Source organism: Heptranchias perlo, chromosome 12 (genome assembly GCF_035084215.1).
Source record: "Heptranchias perlo isolate sHepPer1 chromosome 12, sHepPer1.hap1, whole genome shotgun sequence".
Classification (NCBI taxonomy): domain Eukaryota; kingdom Metazoa; phylum Chordata; class Chondrichthyes; order Hexanchiformes; family Hexanchidae; genus Heptranchias; species Heptranchias perlo.
The window spans coordinates 66,038,917-66,054,535 of NC_090336.1; the positions used below are offsets into that span (position 1 = coordinate 66,038,917).

The following is a 15,619-nucleotide window of genomic DNA, read 5'->3' on the forward strand; positions in this document are numbered from 1 at the left end:
TATTAGGACAGGTGACCAAAAGCTTGGTCAAAGTGGTAGGTTTTAAGGAGTGTTTTAAAGGAGGCGAGAGAGGTAGAGAGGCAGAGAGGTTTAGGGAGGGAATTCCAGAGCTTAGGGCCGAGGCAACTGAAGACATGGTCACCAATGATGACATTTGGCCGAACGTCTTGTCGCCAGAACTGACCAACAGGGCCCGGGATGTAGCCTGAATGGCAGTGAGAATGGGAGGGGAGAGATTAAGGGAGGAAATGAGGGCAGTGAACTCAGAGGAGAGAGAGCATGATGAGTTGAGATGGACGTTGAAATCATCAAGGATGAGAAGTCGCTCGGTGCAGAGGCTGAGGGAGGAAATCAGTGAAGATATCTCAGTGAGAAACTTTGTGTGGGACTTGGGTGGGCGGTAGAGAATGAGGATTTTAAAGGAGAGGCAATTAAATGCAGATCGTACACACTACGATCCCGTTATTACAATTGAAGTCACAATCCAAATCTTCTAATACATTCTGTACAATACAAGGTGGGGTGGCCTTCCACGGTGCCTTTCCCCGTAGAGCTTTTGCGTAGGTCGCACCTCGCCTCAGTGCGTCCCGCAGCACGTACTCCTGGATCTTGGAATGTGCCACTCGGCAACACTCAATCCTGGACAGCTCCTTCAGCTGGAAGACCAGCAGGTCTCGGGTGGACCAAAGGGCCTTCTTCACCGACATGATGGTCTTCCAGCAGCAGTTGATATCTGCCTCTGTGTGCGTCCCGGGGAACAGCCCGTAGAGCACAGCGTCCTTTGTTATCGGACTGTTTGGGATGAACCGGGACATAGAGAACAGAGAAACATAGAAAATAGGAGCAAGAGTAGGCCATTCAAAATGATCATGGCTGATCGTCTAACTCAGTACCCTGTTCCCGCTTTTTCCCCATATCCCTTGATCCCTTTAGCATGAAGAAATATATCTATCTCCTTCTTGAATACATCCAATGACTTGGCCTCCACTGCCTTCTGTGGCAGAGAATTCCACAGGTTCACCACCCTCTGAGTGAAGAAATTTCTCCTCCTCTCGGTTCTAAATGGCATACCCCGTATCCTGAGACTGTGACCCCTGGTTCTGGACTCCCCAGCCATCGGGAACATCCTCCCTGCACCTAATATTTGGTCCCCAGAGAGGGGACGTATCAGATATTAAACTGATAAGAACAGAAACTACACTTGATCTGAGCCAAAAGGCCGAGAAGCGATAACCGGTAAACTCCCGCTCCTGCTCCATTCTTCCTCGGACTCTCTCTACTTCTTCAAAATGGTGTTGGGTGACTGAGCTTAGGTGTGAAGAGTGGCCGGCAGACTTTGAGCAAGAGAACATTTTTTGCCAGGACATCTAACCAAGATGAAAAGCCATCTCCGTAACACCCCCCTTCCCTTTGGCTGAGGTAACACGATCACAGCTTTTGCATTTTCGGGTGCTTAATCAACGGGCGCGCAGGATCTCAATGGAGCGCAGAATCGGTCCTGCAGCTGCCAAGTAAAGTCTGGGGTTTGCTAAGGCTGGTTCCCGGCAATAAGTCGTCGGAGACAGGCAGGGTGGCATGGGCAATAGACTGCAGCAGGCGTGGTGGGCAGGGCGGGGTGCATGTGCCCAACACCACCAACCCCCATCCACCCACCCACCCATCCTTTTCCAATGGAGGCGCCCGTGCCTGCAGTCGCACGGAAATCCAACAGGGGGCAAGCTCCAGCTTAGCTGTCGAGCGGGAAACGTGGTGAGGCCTCACCCTGAAATATAGGCCAAGTCCCCATGGACAGATACGGGAAGAAAAACACAATGGTGGCTGCTTACCTTGCTGAGCAGGAGTGAAAGTGGCGTCAGTGGCGTTGGCAACATGGCACACCGGCCGGGCGAGGAACAACGCGGAGCGAGCATCAACCTCCGAAGGAATGGAGAGCATGGTCAAGCAGCTGTAAAAAGTTTTCCTTCTTTTATAACAATATTGACTACAGTAATAACATATGGTCCAAAAAAGAAACAAAATCTGCTTTTTGTTTTTCGAATCTCCCCGAAGGGAGCTGCACCGATCCTGGAAGCACTGCTATACCAGGTCGATGCGCGGAGTGGACGGAGCAAGCTCTCGTTCCATCTCTCTGTTCCAAAAATCAATTTAATATTCGGTCCCCAGATAGGGGACGTATCAGATATTAAACTGATAAGAACAGAAACTACACTGGATCTGAGCAAAAAGGCCGAGAAGCGATAACTTCCTGAATGGATGTTTCCCATTTCACTGTCTGTGAAAAGTCTCTCAAAGTGGAAATGGCAACTCAAGCCCTCTGCTGGTGACACTGCTGCTACTGTAGGGAGCCATGTGTTCAGCCTCATGTATCTGTTTCCAGGGGATTGATGGTAACTCCCCTGGTGGTCTAGTGGTTAGGATGCAATATTTAAAACTCATTTGTCGTCCTGGGTTTGAACCCAGTCAGGGGATGATTTTCTGGTGCAGATTAATTGGCACCGTCAAGAAAATCTCTCATCCTGAGCGCAATGCTCCACCCAAACCAGTGCCTTTTACTCACCTTAACACTCAGTTTGGAGCACAGTTTAATCTCACAGCTTTCAATGTGGCCATTCACAGTGCACTCTCTCCAAACACACACACTGTCTGCTTGCTTTTTTAAAGTCAGCAACGTGAAGTTATTTCGCCTCTCAATTGTGGCAGTTTAAACGTTGCCAACCGTTAACGTTGTGTCTCTCGCTCTCTCTGTTTCGGGAAATGTCTGATTTGGAAACAATTAATTCTGGAACTGCCAGTTTAAAACTGCAGTAATTTTTCACACAACAACTGGAGTTAAATGCTGCAGATCAGGAGACCAAGTCTGTGGAAAGTGGCACGTCCCAATACACAGGCTTGCAGCTTCCTGAAAAGTGACCTGAGACTGACGTCTTTCCCTCCAAGGTAAAACTGCAAGAGGGAAAAGGAAGAAAGGGAGTGGCACTCATCCAGACCAGGAGAAAACAAAAAACACCCCAGTTGCAATATATCAGCATTCTGAGTAATAATACAGGCTCCAAAAATCTGTTCAGCATTTTTAATATCTGGGCGCACCGTTCCCAGAGACAGTGCAAGAGCAACACAGGAGGCACGTTCAAATGCACCAGCAGCCCAAACAAATAATCCAGCAACTAATCTGTAACTCCTGCATGATCCCTTTAAATACCGCTGGTGGCGGGGGATGTGGGGGGTCTTTCATGCCCTTTAAGTTATGTTCAGCTGTGCGAGGTTGAGACAGTGCTTTGGATGGAGTGTGGAGTTCCAAAATAGAAGCAGTCCCTTTAAATCAGTGTCGTACAAATGAGTTACTGCCCCCGGGGTGCAATCGGAAAGCCGAGGCCAGTCGCTCCAAAATACAGCACAGCTCAGCCAGCATCTCCTTAGCAACCGCTGCCAGTGAATGATTATAATCACAAAAAGAATAGAGGTGGGAATGTCTGCAGCTTCCTCTGCAGTTTGTCAAGCAGTTATCTTAAAGTGTTTACACCATTGTTGTTTGGGCAATTGCTCGAGATGAGATTTCTTTTGAATCTTTTCCCTTCCTTCTTAAAGATTATTTTCTTCAAAATTTTAGAATTTTTCAACCCCAACCCACAGTTGTTCACAAGCTAAACTTGGGAACAAAACTCCATCCGTGCACAGCACAGTGACTGCCAGCCTGTGCTGATTTCCTCTCTCCTTTCTTTTTATCGTCATTTCAAACTACAATCAGTCCGTGTGCGGCTGCCAAGGTAAATGGCGAGGGAGGGCAGAAGGAAACCACCATGCAGGGGTGTGACGTGACGCTCGAGGAAGGGAACAGGCTTATCCTAGCTGCTCGAAAAGTGAAAACTATCCATACTGTCAAAAAGTCTGTCACAAAACTTTTGACTTGAAATACAAAATAGTGAGCTTACCTGAGCGTGTGTCACAGCCTTTGCCCTCTGACCCCTTTATCTCTCCCAGCTGGTCTCCTTTTTTTTGCCCTTTCAGTGTTACGTCCTGGTTTCTTGTGCTTACTGTAGCTTCCAGACTCCTCCTGGCAATACGCTTAGCCGGCCTCTACTTGTGAGTGCTCTGTGACAGATCAGCGCTCTGTATTCTTTCTGCCATCAGTCGTGGTTTCTAAAGGAGAAACATTTAACTCGTTCAATCATCTCTTGCCTGCGTAAAATCCAGGTAGAACCTAAAATGCTGCTGTTTCATCCGCTCCCAGCACTGTGTGTCTTGTCTTTTCCTCAGTTTGGGTGTGAGTGGGTATTGTTGTCTCCAGCCCTCCTGCTGACACAGACAGGTTTCAGGTACAGAGATGGGCCAACACCATGACCCCTCCCCCGACTCCAGCCCATTAAACAAAAGCAGACATCAGGCCCATTAACCGAGCAGAAATAAATGGTCAGAGAACTAAATCTGGCTTCACAATGGGCCACAAAAAAATCTTAAGAAGGGGGGCAGACAGATCAGAGCAGGAGGGAGTTTACAAATTATAATTTCTTGGCTTTTGGTTAAGATCAAGTGTAACATTCTTAACAAATTACCATGTGATGTCCCCTATCTGGGGGCCAAATATTAAATTTTGCAACACAGAGATGGAATAAGGACTTGCTCCACCATTGCAGGGGCTGCAGGAAAGTTTCACTCTCCCCCCGCCCTCCTTCAGGGGAAACCTCGAAGTAACAGATCGACTATTGAATTCTTAGACCGAGATGCCTTTGAGTAGCTCACAATTATGGAGTCACTCACACCCTCTCTTCTCTCTCCAGCTCCTTCTTTGCTCGTGATCAATAATTAAGCATTTTTTCAATGTCAATTTATATTTTATTTCATAAAATTTACGGATACACACAGTTCAATGTAAAAAGAGAAATGAAATTTCAAGCAATACAGTTCAAACCAATACAACAATAACAACTTGCATTTATATTGGGCCTTTAATGGAGTGAAACTTCCCAAGGTGCTTCACAGGAGCGATTATCAAACAAAATTTGACACTGGGACACATAAGGAGATATTAGGACAGGTGACCAAAAGCTTGGTCAAAGTGGTAGGTTTTAAGGAGTGTTTTAAAGGAGGCGAGAGAGGTAGAGAGGCAGAGAGGTTTAGGGAGGGAATTCCAGAGCTTAGGGCCGAGGCAACTGAAGGCACGGTCACCAATGATGACATTTGGCCGAACGTCTTGTCGCCAGAACTGACCAACAGGGCCCGGGATGTTGCCTGAATGGCAGTGAGAATGGGAGGGGAGAGATTAAGGGAGGAAATGAGGGCAGTGAACTCAGAGGAGAGAGAGCATGATGAGTTGAGATGGACGTTGAAATCATCAAGGATGAGAAGTCGCTCGGTGCAGAGGCTGAGGGAGGAAATCAGTGAAGATATCTCAGTGAGAAACTTTGTGTGGGACTTGGGTGGGCGGTAGAGAATGAGGATTTTAAAGGAGAGGCAATTAAATGCAGATCGTACACACTACGACCCCGTTATTACAATTGAAGTCACAATCCAAATCTTCTAATACATTCTGTACAATACAAGGTGGGGTGGCCTTCCACGGTGCCTTTCCCCGTAGAGCTTTTGCGTAGGTCGCACCTCGCCTCAGTGCGTCCCGCAGCACGTACTCCTGGATCTTGGAATGTGCCACTCGGCAACACTCAATCCTGGACAGCTCCTTCAGCTGGAAGACCAGCAGGTCTCGGGTGGACCAAAGGGCCTTCTTCACCGACATGATGGTCTTCCAGCAGCAGTTGATATCTGCCTCTGTGTGCGTCCCGGGGAACAGCCCGTAGAGCACAGCGTCCTGTGTTATCGGACTGTTTGGGATGAACCGGGACATAGAGAACAGAGAAACATAGAAAATAGGAGCAAGAGTAGGCCATTCAAAATGATCATGGCTGATCGTCTAACTCAGTACCCTGTTCCCGCTTTTTCCCCATATCCCTTGATCCCTTTAGCATGAAGAAATATATCTATCTCCTTCTTGAATACATCCAATGACTTGGCCTCCACTGCCTTCTGTGGCAGAGAATTCCACAGGTTCACCACCCTCTGAGTGAAGAAATTTCTCCTCCTCTCGGTTCTAAATGGCATACCCCGTATCCTGAGACTGTGACCCCTGGTTCTGGACTCCCCAGCCATCGGGAACATCCTCCCTGCACCTAATATTTGGTCCCCAGAGAGGGGACGTATCAGATATTAAACTGATAAGAACAGAAACTACACTTGATCTGAGCCAAAAGGCCGAGAAGCGATAACCGGTAAACTCCCGCTCCTGCTCCATTCTTCCTCGGACTCTCTCTTCTTCTTCAAAATGGTGTTGGGTGACTGAGCTTAGGTGTGAAGAGTGGCCGGCAGACTTTGAGCAAGAGAACATTTTTTGCCAGGACATCTAACGAAGATGAAAAGCCATCTCCGTAACACCCCCCTTCCCTTTGGCTGAGGTAACACGATCACAGCTTTTGCATTTTCGGGTGCTTAATCAACGGGCGCGCAGGATCTCAATGGAGCGCAGAATCGGTCCTGCAGCTGCCAAGTAAAGTCTGGGGTTTGCTAAGGCTGGTTCCCGGCAATAATTCGTAGGAGACAGGCAGGGTGGCATGGGCAATAGACTGCAGCAGGCGTGGCGGGCAGGGCGGGGTGCATGTGCCCAACACCACCAACCCCCATCCACCCACCCACCCATCCTTTTCCAATGAAGGCGGCCGTGCCTGCAGTCGCACGGAAATCCAACAGGGGGCAACCTCCAGCTTAGCTGTCGAGCGGGAAACGTGGTGAGGCCTCACCCTGAAATATCGGCCAAGTCCCCATGGACAGATACGGGAAGAAAAACACAATGGTGGCTGCTTACCTTGCTGAGCAGGAGTGAAAGTGGCGTCAGCGGCGTTGGCAACATGGCGCACCGGCCGGGCGAGGAACAACGCGTAGCGAGCATCAAGCTACGAAGGAAAGGAGAGCATGGTCAAGCAGCTGTAAAAAGTTTTCCTTCTTTTATAACAATATTGACTACAGTAATAACATATGGTCCAAAAAAGAAACAAAATCTGTTTTTGTTTTTCGAATCTCCCCGAAGGGAGCTGCACCGATCCTGGAAGCACTGCTATACCAGGTCGATGCGCGGAGTGGACGGAGCAAGCTCTTGTTCCATCTCCCTGTTCCAAAAATCAATTTAATATTCGGTCCACAGATAGGGGACGTATCAGATATTAAACTGATAAGAACAGAAACTACACTGGATCTGAGCAAAAAGGCCGAGAAGCAATAACTTCCTGAATGGATGTTTCCCATTTCACTGTCTGCGAAAAGTCTCTCAAAGTGGAAATGGCAACTCAAGCCCTCTGCTGGTGCCACTGCTGCTACTGTAGGGAGCCATGTGTTCAGCCTTATGTATATGTTTCCAGGGGATTGATGGTAACTCCCCTGGTGGTCTGGTGGTTCGGATGCAATATTTAAAACTCATTTGTCGTCCTGGGTTTGAACCCAGTCAGGGGATGATTTTCTGGTGCAGATTAATTGGCACCATCACTGACTGTGAAAAGACTGTCAAAGTGGAAATGGCACAGCTTCCAATGTGGCCATTCACAGTGCACTCTCTCCAAACACACACACTGTCGGCTTGCTTTTTTAAAGTCAGCAACGTGAGGATATTTCGCCTCTCACTTGTGGCAGTTTAAACATTGCCAACCTTTAACATTGTGTCTCTCGCGCTCTCTGTTTCGGGAAATGTCTGACTTGGAAACAATTAATTCTGGAACTGCCAGTTTAAAACTGCAGTAATTTTTCACACAACAACTGGAGTTAAATGTTTCAGGTGAGGAGACCAATTCAATGGAGCGTGGAATCAGTCCTGCAGCTGCCAAGTAAAGTCTGGGGTTTCCTAAGGCTGGTTCCCGGCAATAAGTCATAGAAGACAGGCAGGGTGGCATGGGAATAGACTGCAGCAGGCGTGGCGGGCAGGGCGGGGTGCATGTGCCCAACACCACCAACCCCCATCCACCCACCCACCCATCCTTTTCCAATAGAGGCGGCCGTTGCACAGAAATCCAACAGGGGGCAACCTCCAGCTTAGCTGTCGAGCAGGAAACGTGGTGAGGCCTCACCCTGAAATATCGGCCAAGTCCCCATGGACAGATACGGGAAGAAAAACACAATGGTGGCTGCTTACCTTGCTGAGCAGGAGTGAAAGTGGCGTCAGCGGCGTTGGCAACATGGCGCACCGGCCGGGTGAGAAACAACGCGTAGCGAGCATCAACCTACGAAGGAAAGGAGAGCATGGTCAAGCAGCTGTAAAAAGTTTTCCGTCTTTTCCAACAATATTGACTACAGTAATAACATATGGTCCAAAAAAGAAACAAAATCTGCTTTTTGTTTTTTGAATCTCCCCGAAGGGAGCTGCACCGATCCTGGAAGCACTGCAATACCAGGTCGATGCGCGGAGTGGACGGAGCAAGCTCTTGTTCCATCTCCCTGTTCCAAAAAGCAATTTAATATTCGGTCCCCAGATAGGGGACGTATCAGACATTAAACTGATAAGAACAGAAACTACACTTGATCTGAGCCAAAAGGCCGAGAAGCGATAACCGGTAAACTCCCGCTCCTGCTCCATTCTTCCTCGGACTCTCTCTACTTCTTCAAAATGGTGTTGGGTGACTGAGCTTAGGTGTGAAGAGTGGCCGGCAGACTTTGAGCAAGAGAACATTTTTTGCCAGGACATCTAACCAAGATGAAAAGCCATCTGCGTAACACCCCCCTTCCCTTTGGCTGAGGTAACACGATCACAGCTTTTGCATTTTCGGGTGCTTAATCAACGGGCGCGCAGGATCTCAATGGAGCGCAGAATCGGTCCTGCAGCTGCCAAGTAAAGTCTGGGGTTTGCTAAGGCTGGTTCCCGGCAATAAGTCGTAGGAGACAGGCAGGGTGGCATGGGAATAGACTGCAGCAGGCGTGGCGGGCAGGGCGGGGTGCATGTGCCCAACACCACCAACCCCCATCCACCCACCCACCCATCCTTTTCCAATAGAGGCGCCCGTGCCTGCAGTCGCACGGAAATCCAACAGGGGGCAACCTCCAGCTTAGCTGTCGAGCGGGAAACGTGGTCAGGCCTCACCCTGAAATATAGGCCAAGTCCCCATGGACAGATACGGGAAGAAAAACACAATGGTGGCTGCTGACCTTGCTGAGCAGGAGTGAAAGTGGCGTCAGCGGCGTTGGCAACATGGCGCAACGGCCGGGCGAGGAACAACGCGTAGCGAGCATCAACCTACGAAGGAAAGGAGAGCATGGTCAAGCAGCTGTAAAAAGTTTTCCTTCTTTTATAACAATATTGACTACAGTAATAACATATGGTCCAAAAAAGAAACAAAATCTGTTTTTGTTTTTCGAATCTCCCCGAGGGGAGCTGCACCGATCCTGGAAGCACTGCTATACCAGGTCGATGCGCGGAGTGGACGGAGCAATCTCTCGTTCCATCTCTCTGTTCCAAAAATCAATTTATCATTCGGTCCCGAAGCCGAGAAGCGATAACCTCCTGAAGAGACGTTTCCCATTTCACTGACTGTGAAAAGACTGACTGTCAAAGTGGAAATGGCAACTCAAGCCCTCTGCTGGTGACACTGCTGCTACTGTAGGGAGCCATGTGTTCAGCCTCATGTATCTGTTTCCAGGGGATTGATGGCAATGCCCCTGGTGGTCCAGTGGTTAGGATGTAACATTTATAAATCCTTGTTGAGACCTGGGTTCGAATCTTGGTCAGGGGATGATTTTCAGGTGCAGATTAATTGGCACCATCAAGAAAATCTCTCATCCTGAGCGCAATGCTCCACCCAAACCAGTGCCTTTTACTCACCTTAACACTCAGTTGGGAGCACAGTTTAATCTCACAGCTTTCAATGTGGCCATTCACAGTGCACTCCCTCCAAACACACACACACTGTCTGCTTGCTTTTTTAAAGTCAGCAACGTGAAGTTATTTCGCCTCTCACTTGTGGCAGTTTAAACGTTGCCAACCGTTAACATTGTGTCTCTCGCGCTCTCTGTTTCGGGAAATGTCTGATTTGGAAACAATTAATTCTGGAACTGCAATTTTAAAACTGCAGTAATTTTTCACACAACAACTGGAGTTAAATGCTTCAGGTCAGGAGACCAAGTCTGTGGAAGGTGGCATGTCCCAATACACAGGCTTGCAGCTTCCTGAAAAGTGACCTGAGACTGACGTCTTTCCCTCCAAGGTAAAACTGCAAGAGGGAAAAGGAAGAAAGGGAATGGCACTCATCCAGACCAGGAGAAAACAAACAACACCCCAGTTGCAATATATCAGCATTCTGAGTAATAATCCAGGCTCCAAAAATCTGTTCAGCATTTTTAATATCTGGGTGCACCGTTCCCAGAGACAGTGCAAGAGCAACACAGGAGGCACGTTCAAATGCACCAGCAGCCCAAACAAATAATCCAGCAACTAATCTGTAACTCCTGCATGATCCCTTTAAATACCGCTGGTGGCGGGGGATGTGGGGGGTCTTTCATGCCCTTTAAGTTATGTTCAGCTGTGCGAGGTTCAGACAGTGCTTTGGATGGAGTGTGGAGTTCCAAAATAGAAGCAGTCCCTTTAAATCAGTGTCGCACAAATGAGTTACTGCCCCCGGGGTGCAATCGGAAAAACCGAGGCCAGTACCAATCAGAGGTGTGACGTGACGCTCTACGAAGGGAACAGGCTTATCCTACCTGCTAGAAAAGTGAAAACTATCCATACTGTCAAAAAGTCTGTCACAAAACTTTTGACTTGAAATACAAAATAGCGAGCTTACCTGAGCGTGTGTCACAGCCTTTGCCCTCTGACCCCTTTATCTCTCCCAGCTGGTCTCCTTTTTTTTGCCCTTTCAGTGTTACGTCCTGGTTTCTTGTGCTTACTGTAGCTTCCAGACTCCTCCTGGCAATACGCTGGGCCAGCCTCTACTTGTGAGTGCTCTGTGACAGATCAGCGCTCAGTATTCTTTCTGCCATCAGTCGTGGTTTCTAAAGGAGAAACATTTAACTCGTTCAATCATCTCTTGCCTGCGTAAAATCCAGGTAGAACCTAAAATGCTGCTGTTTCATCCGCTCCCAGCACTGTGTGTCTTGTCTTTTCCTCAGTTTGGGTGTGAGTGGGTATTGTTGTCTCCAGCCCTCCTTGCTGACACAGACAGGTTTCAGGTACAGAGATGGGCCAACACCATGACCCCTCCCCCGACTCCAGCCCATTAAACAAAAGCAGACATCAGGCACATTAACCGAGCAGAAATAAATGGTCAGAGAACTAAATCTGGCTTCACAATGGGCCACAAAAAAATCTTAAGGGGGGCAGACAGATCAGAGCAGGAGGGAGTTTACAAATTATAATTTCTTGGCTTTTGGTTAAGATCAAGTGTAACATTCTTAACAAATTACCATGTGATGTCCCCTATCTGGGGGCCAAATATTAAATTTTGCAACACAGAGATGGAATAAGGACTTGCTCCACCATTGCAGGGGCTGCAGGAAAGTTTCACTCTCCCCCCGCCCTCCTTCAGGGGAAACCTCGAAGTAACAGATCGACTATTGAATTCTTAGACCGAGATGCCTTTGAGTAGCTCACAATTATGGAGTCACTCACACCCTCTCTTCTCTCTCCAGCTCCTTCTTTGCTCGTGATCAATAATTAAGCATTTTTTCAATGTCAATTTATATTTTATTTCATAAAATTTACGGATACACACAGTTCAATGTAAAAAGAGAAATGAAATTTCAAGCAATACAGTTCAAACCAATACAACAATAACAACTTGCATTTATATTGGGCCTTTAATGGAGTGAAACTTCCCAAGGTGCTTCACAGGAGCGATTATCAAACAAAATTTGACACTGGGACACATAAGGAGATATTAGGACAGGTGACCAAAAGCTTGGTCAAAGTGGTAGGTTTTAAGGAGTGTTTTAAAGGAGGCGAGAGAGGTAGAGAGGCAGAGAGGTTTAGGGAGGGAATTCCAGAGCTTAGGGCCGAGGCAACTGAATGCATGGTCACCAATGATGACATTTGGCCGAACGTCTTGTCGCCAGAACTGACCAACAGGGCCCGGGATGTAGCCTGAATGGCAGTGAGAATGGGAGGGGAGAGATTAAGGGAGGAAATGAGGGCAGTGAACTCAGAGGAGAGAGAGCATGATGAGTTGAGATGGACGTTGAAATCATCAAGGATGAGAAGTCGCTCGGTGCAGAGGCTGAGGGAGGAAATCAGTGAAGATATCTCAGTGAGAAACTTGGTGTGGGACTTGGGTGGGCGGTAGAGAATGAGGATTTTAAAGGAGAGGCAATTAAATGCAGATCGTACACACTACGATCCTGTTATTACAATTGAAGTCACAGTACATATCTCCTAATACATTCTGTACATTACAAGGTGGGATGACTTTACATGGCGGCCTTTCCCCATAGAGCCTTTGCATAGGTCACACCTCACTTCAGTGCGTCCCACAGCATGTACTCCTGGACCTTGGGGTGTGCCACTCGGCAACACCCGGTCGTGGACAGCTCCTTCAGCTGGAAGACCAGAGGGTTTCGGGCGGACCAAAGGGCCTCCTTCACCGACTCGATGGTCTTCCAGCAGCAGTTGATATCTGTCTGGTTGTCTGGTTGTGGTTGTGTATCCCGGGGAACAGCCCGTAGAGCACAGCGTCCTGTGTTATCGAACTCTTTGGGATGAATCGGGACATCTACCAAAGCATCTCTCTCCACACCTTCTGCGTGAAGTGGCAGTCCATCAGGAGGTGGATGATGGTCTCGTCCCCGCCGCAGCCCCGAGGGCAGCTCGTGGTGATGCTGAGGTTCTGTGTGTATTGGAAGGACCGCACTGTGAGGGACATTCTCACCACCATCCAGGGTATATCCTGGTGCCTGTTGGTCAGTTCCCATGACGAGACTTCCTGCCAAATAGCATCGACCGTCTGGTCGGGGAACTGCCTGACCGGATCCACCCTCTCCTTTCCCTGCAGGTCCCCCAGAAGGTTCTGTGATCATAATTAAACTCATGGATAAGGAAGTGAAAGCCTTTCACTCTCCCTTCCCTACAATTGTGACCCCTCATTCACTTTAACAGCAACTGGTATTAACTTTTATTAAATTCATGCACTTTTTTAACATGCACCATTTAAATAATATTATTTTTGTGTTATATATTCACTTGCTCAATTTATTATAATTTACTTCATATTTTATTCTAACTGGGCCATTCGTCACTTCCCTCCAGCGTCACTGGTTCACTAATTAAAATATTTCGATAAGGGTCCTCCGCTTGTTGTCGGACACCTTTCGGAGATTGGGCTGCCCCAACACCTGACTCGCCGCACAATAAACTCACTCAGCAATTTGTGGCACGAACAGGCAGGAAGGACCCTTCAGCAGTGCTATTTAAAGCATTAATACACTGCATACAGGTTCGTTTCTGGTTTGTCATTTCAGGCTGCTGGTTAACTTCTGGCCATTTTTGGCCTGTTTTCTTACTCTGAAACCGAACTCCGACTGCTGTTTTGCTGGTGCTGGACTGTTTTTCGCTTCCTTCACAATAGTTAAACTGCAGTCATGGGTGGTCTGGTAGGGCTGTCCTTGGGGCTGGAGGGCGATGGGGAGCAGCAAGGAAGACAGGAGAGAGCAGGAGCAGCTCACTGGATACGGAGGTGAAGGGCACTGTAGAGGAGGCCATACCCACGGTGGGTCTTCAAGGAGCACTTCTCCGACCTCAACTTCTGTGAGGAGCAATATCTGAGGCGCCTTCGCTTCACAAAGGAGGCTGTCACCGAGCTCTGTCACCTGCTGCAACCACAACTCGAGCCTCGCACCAGGGCATGGCCAACACTGCCTGTGGCTGTCAAGGTCACCGCGGCCTTTAACTGTAAAACCACGGGCTCCTTCCAGGCTGCAGCTGGTGACATCAGCGGCGTCTCACAATTTGCAGTTCATCGGTGTATCAGGGAGATCACCGAGGCTCTACACCAGGAGGAACACCCACATAACTTTCCCATGACAGAGCAAAGCAGGATGAAAGAGCACTGAGCTTCGCCCACATTGCAGGCTTCCCCATGGTCCAAGGTGCCATAGACTACACCTCCATTGCCTCATGTGCTCCCCTTAACCAGCCTGGCATCTTTATCAATCGAAAGTGATTCCACCCCCTCAACGTCCAGCTGGTTTGTGACCACAGGCAACGAGCGCATCATTCAGGCCTGTGCCCGGTTTCCTGGCAGCAGTCATGACTCATTCATCTTGCACCAGTCCTCTGTGCCACCTTTATTCCAGCCAGGCTGTCAGGTTACAGGCTACTGGGCGCAAGTGTTGTCCCCTTCAGACTTGGCTCATGACTCCTATGAAGAACCAGGGAACAGCTGCAAAGCTGGCATACAACAATGGCCATGCCACCACCCGAAAGGTCATCGAGTAGATAATTGGCGAGGTCAAGTAATGCTTCCGCTGCCTGGAACGTTCTGGAGAAGTTTTTCAGTGCAGCCTTGACTGGGTGTCCATATTTGTGGGCATCTGCTGTACGTTCCATAACTTGGCCATCATGAGGCACAAACCCTAACGACCACCTGGGCAGCAAGAGGTGCAGGGGGAGGAGGAAGAGGAGCACGAGGAGGAGGAAGAGCAGGAGCGGCATCGACCACCAGTGCCCCTCGATAGCAGAGCTCTCAGAGAGCAGCTAATTGAAGAGTGCTTCACTTGAACCAGCCCGAATACTCTCAGCTCAATTCAATCTGTATCCAATAGTTAACAGGAATAATTAAGATCGTGTCATTGTCCAACATCCACTGACGATTTCCAGCAGAGCTCACTGGATCGTGATCAGGAGCAGGAACCAAGGCTGATATTCCCACTCTCTATCCCTGGGTCACTGGATAGTGATCAGGAGCAGGAACCCTGCCTGATATTCCAGCTCTCTATCCCTGGGTCACTGGATAGTGATCAGGAGCAGGAACCCTGCCTGATATTCCCGCTCTCTATTCCTGGGTCACTGATTATTGATCAGGAGCAGGAACCAAGGCTGATATTCCCACTCTCTATCCCTGGGTCACTGGATAGTGATCAGGAGCAGGAACCAAGGCTGATATTACCGCTCTCTATCCCTGGGTTACTGATTATTGATCAGGAGCAGGAACCAAGGCTGATATTCCCGCTCTCTATCCCTGGGTCACTGGATAGTGATCAGGGGCAGGAACCAAGGATGATATTCCCGCTCTCTATCCCTGGGTCACTGGATAGTGATCAGGAGCAGGAACCAAGGCTGATATTCCCGCTCTCTATCCCTGGGTCACTGGATAGTGATCAGGAGCAGGAGCCAAGACTGATATTCCCACTCACGATCCCTGGGTCATTGGATAGTGATCAGGAGCAGGAACCAAGGCTGATATTCCCGCTCTCTATCCCTGGGTCACTGGATAGTGATCAGGAGCAGGCACCCTGCCTGATATTCCCACTGTCTATCCCTGGGTCACTGGATGGTGATCAGGAGCAGGAACCAAGGCTGATATTCCCGCTCTCTATCCCTGGGTCACTGGATAGTGATCAGGAGCAGGAACCAAGGCTGATATTCCCACTCTCTATCCCAAGGTCACTGGATAGT

At 48.7% G+C, this 15,619-nt stretch overlaps 3 non-coding genes and 4 pseudogenes across 3 annotated transcripts; 2 read left to right on the top strand and 5 right to left on the bottom strand.

Moving 5' to 3' along the window:
• Positions 1 to 1,119: 1,119 nt before the first annotated feature.
• On the bottom strand, positions 1,120 to 1,231 carry LOC137328932 (U2 spliceosomal RNA; annotated as a pseudogene).
• An 817-nt stretch (positions 1,232 to 2,048) lies between these two features.
• LOC137328253 (U2 spliceosomal RNA) lies at positions 2,049 to 2,239 on the bottom strand. The gene has a single exon (XR_010964735.1). It is a non-coding gene; the product is annotated as a U2 spliceosomal RNA (small nuclear RNA).
• A 2,259-nt stretch (positions 2,240 to 4,498) lies between these two features.
• LOC137330578 (U2 spliceosomal RNA) lies at positions 4,499 to 4,671 on the top strand (annotated as a pseudogene).
• Positions 4,672 to 6,140: 1,469 nt separating this feature from the next.
• On the bottom strand, positions 6,141 to 6,252 carry LOC137328933 (U2 spliceosomal RNA; annotated as a pseudogene).
• An 816-nt stretch (positions 6,253 to 7,068) lies between these two features.
• LOC137328239 (U2 spliceosomal RNA) lies at positions 7,069 to 7,259 on the bottom strand. The gene has a single exon (XR_010964722.1). It is a non-coding gene; the product is annotated as a U2 spliceosomal RNA (small nuclear RNA).
• A 1,124-nt stretch (positions 7,260 to 8,383) lies between these two features.
• LOC137330897 (U2 spliceosomal RNA) lies at positions 8,384 to 8,574 on the bottom strand. The gene has a single exon (XR_010965317.1). It is a non-coding gene; the product is annotated as a U2 spliceosomal RNA (small nuclear RNA).
• A 2,792-nt stretch (positions 8,575 to 11,366) lies between these two features.
• Positions 11,367 to 11,539, top strand: LOC137330580 (U2 spliceosomal RNA; annotated as a pseudogene).
• Positions 11,540 to 15,619: the final 4,080 nt, after the last annotated feature.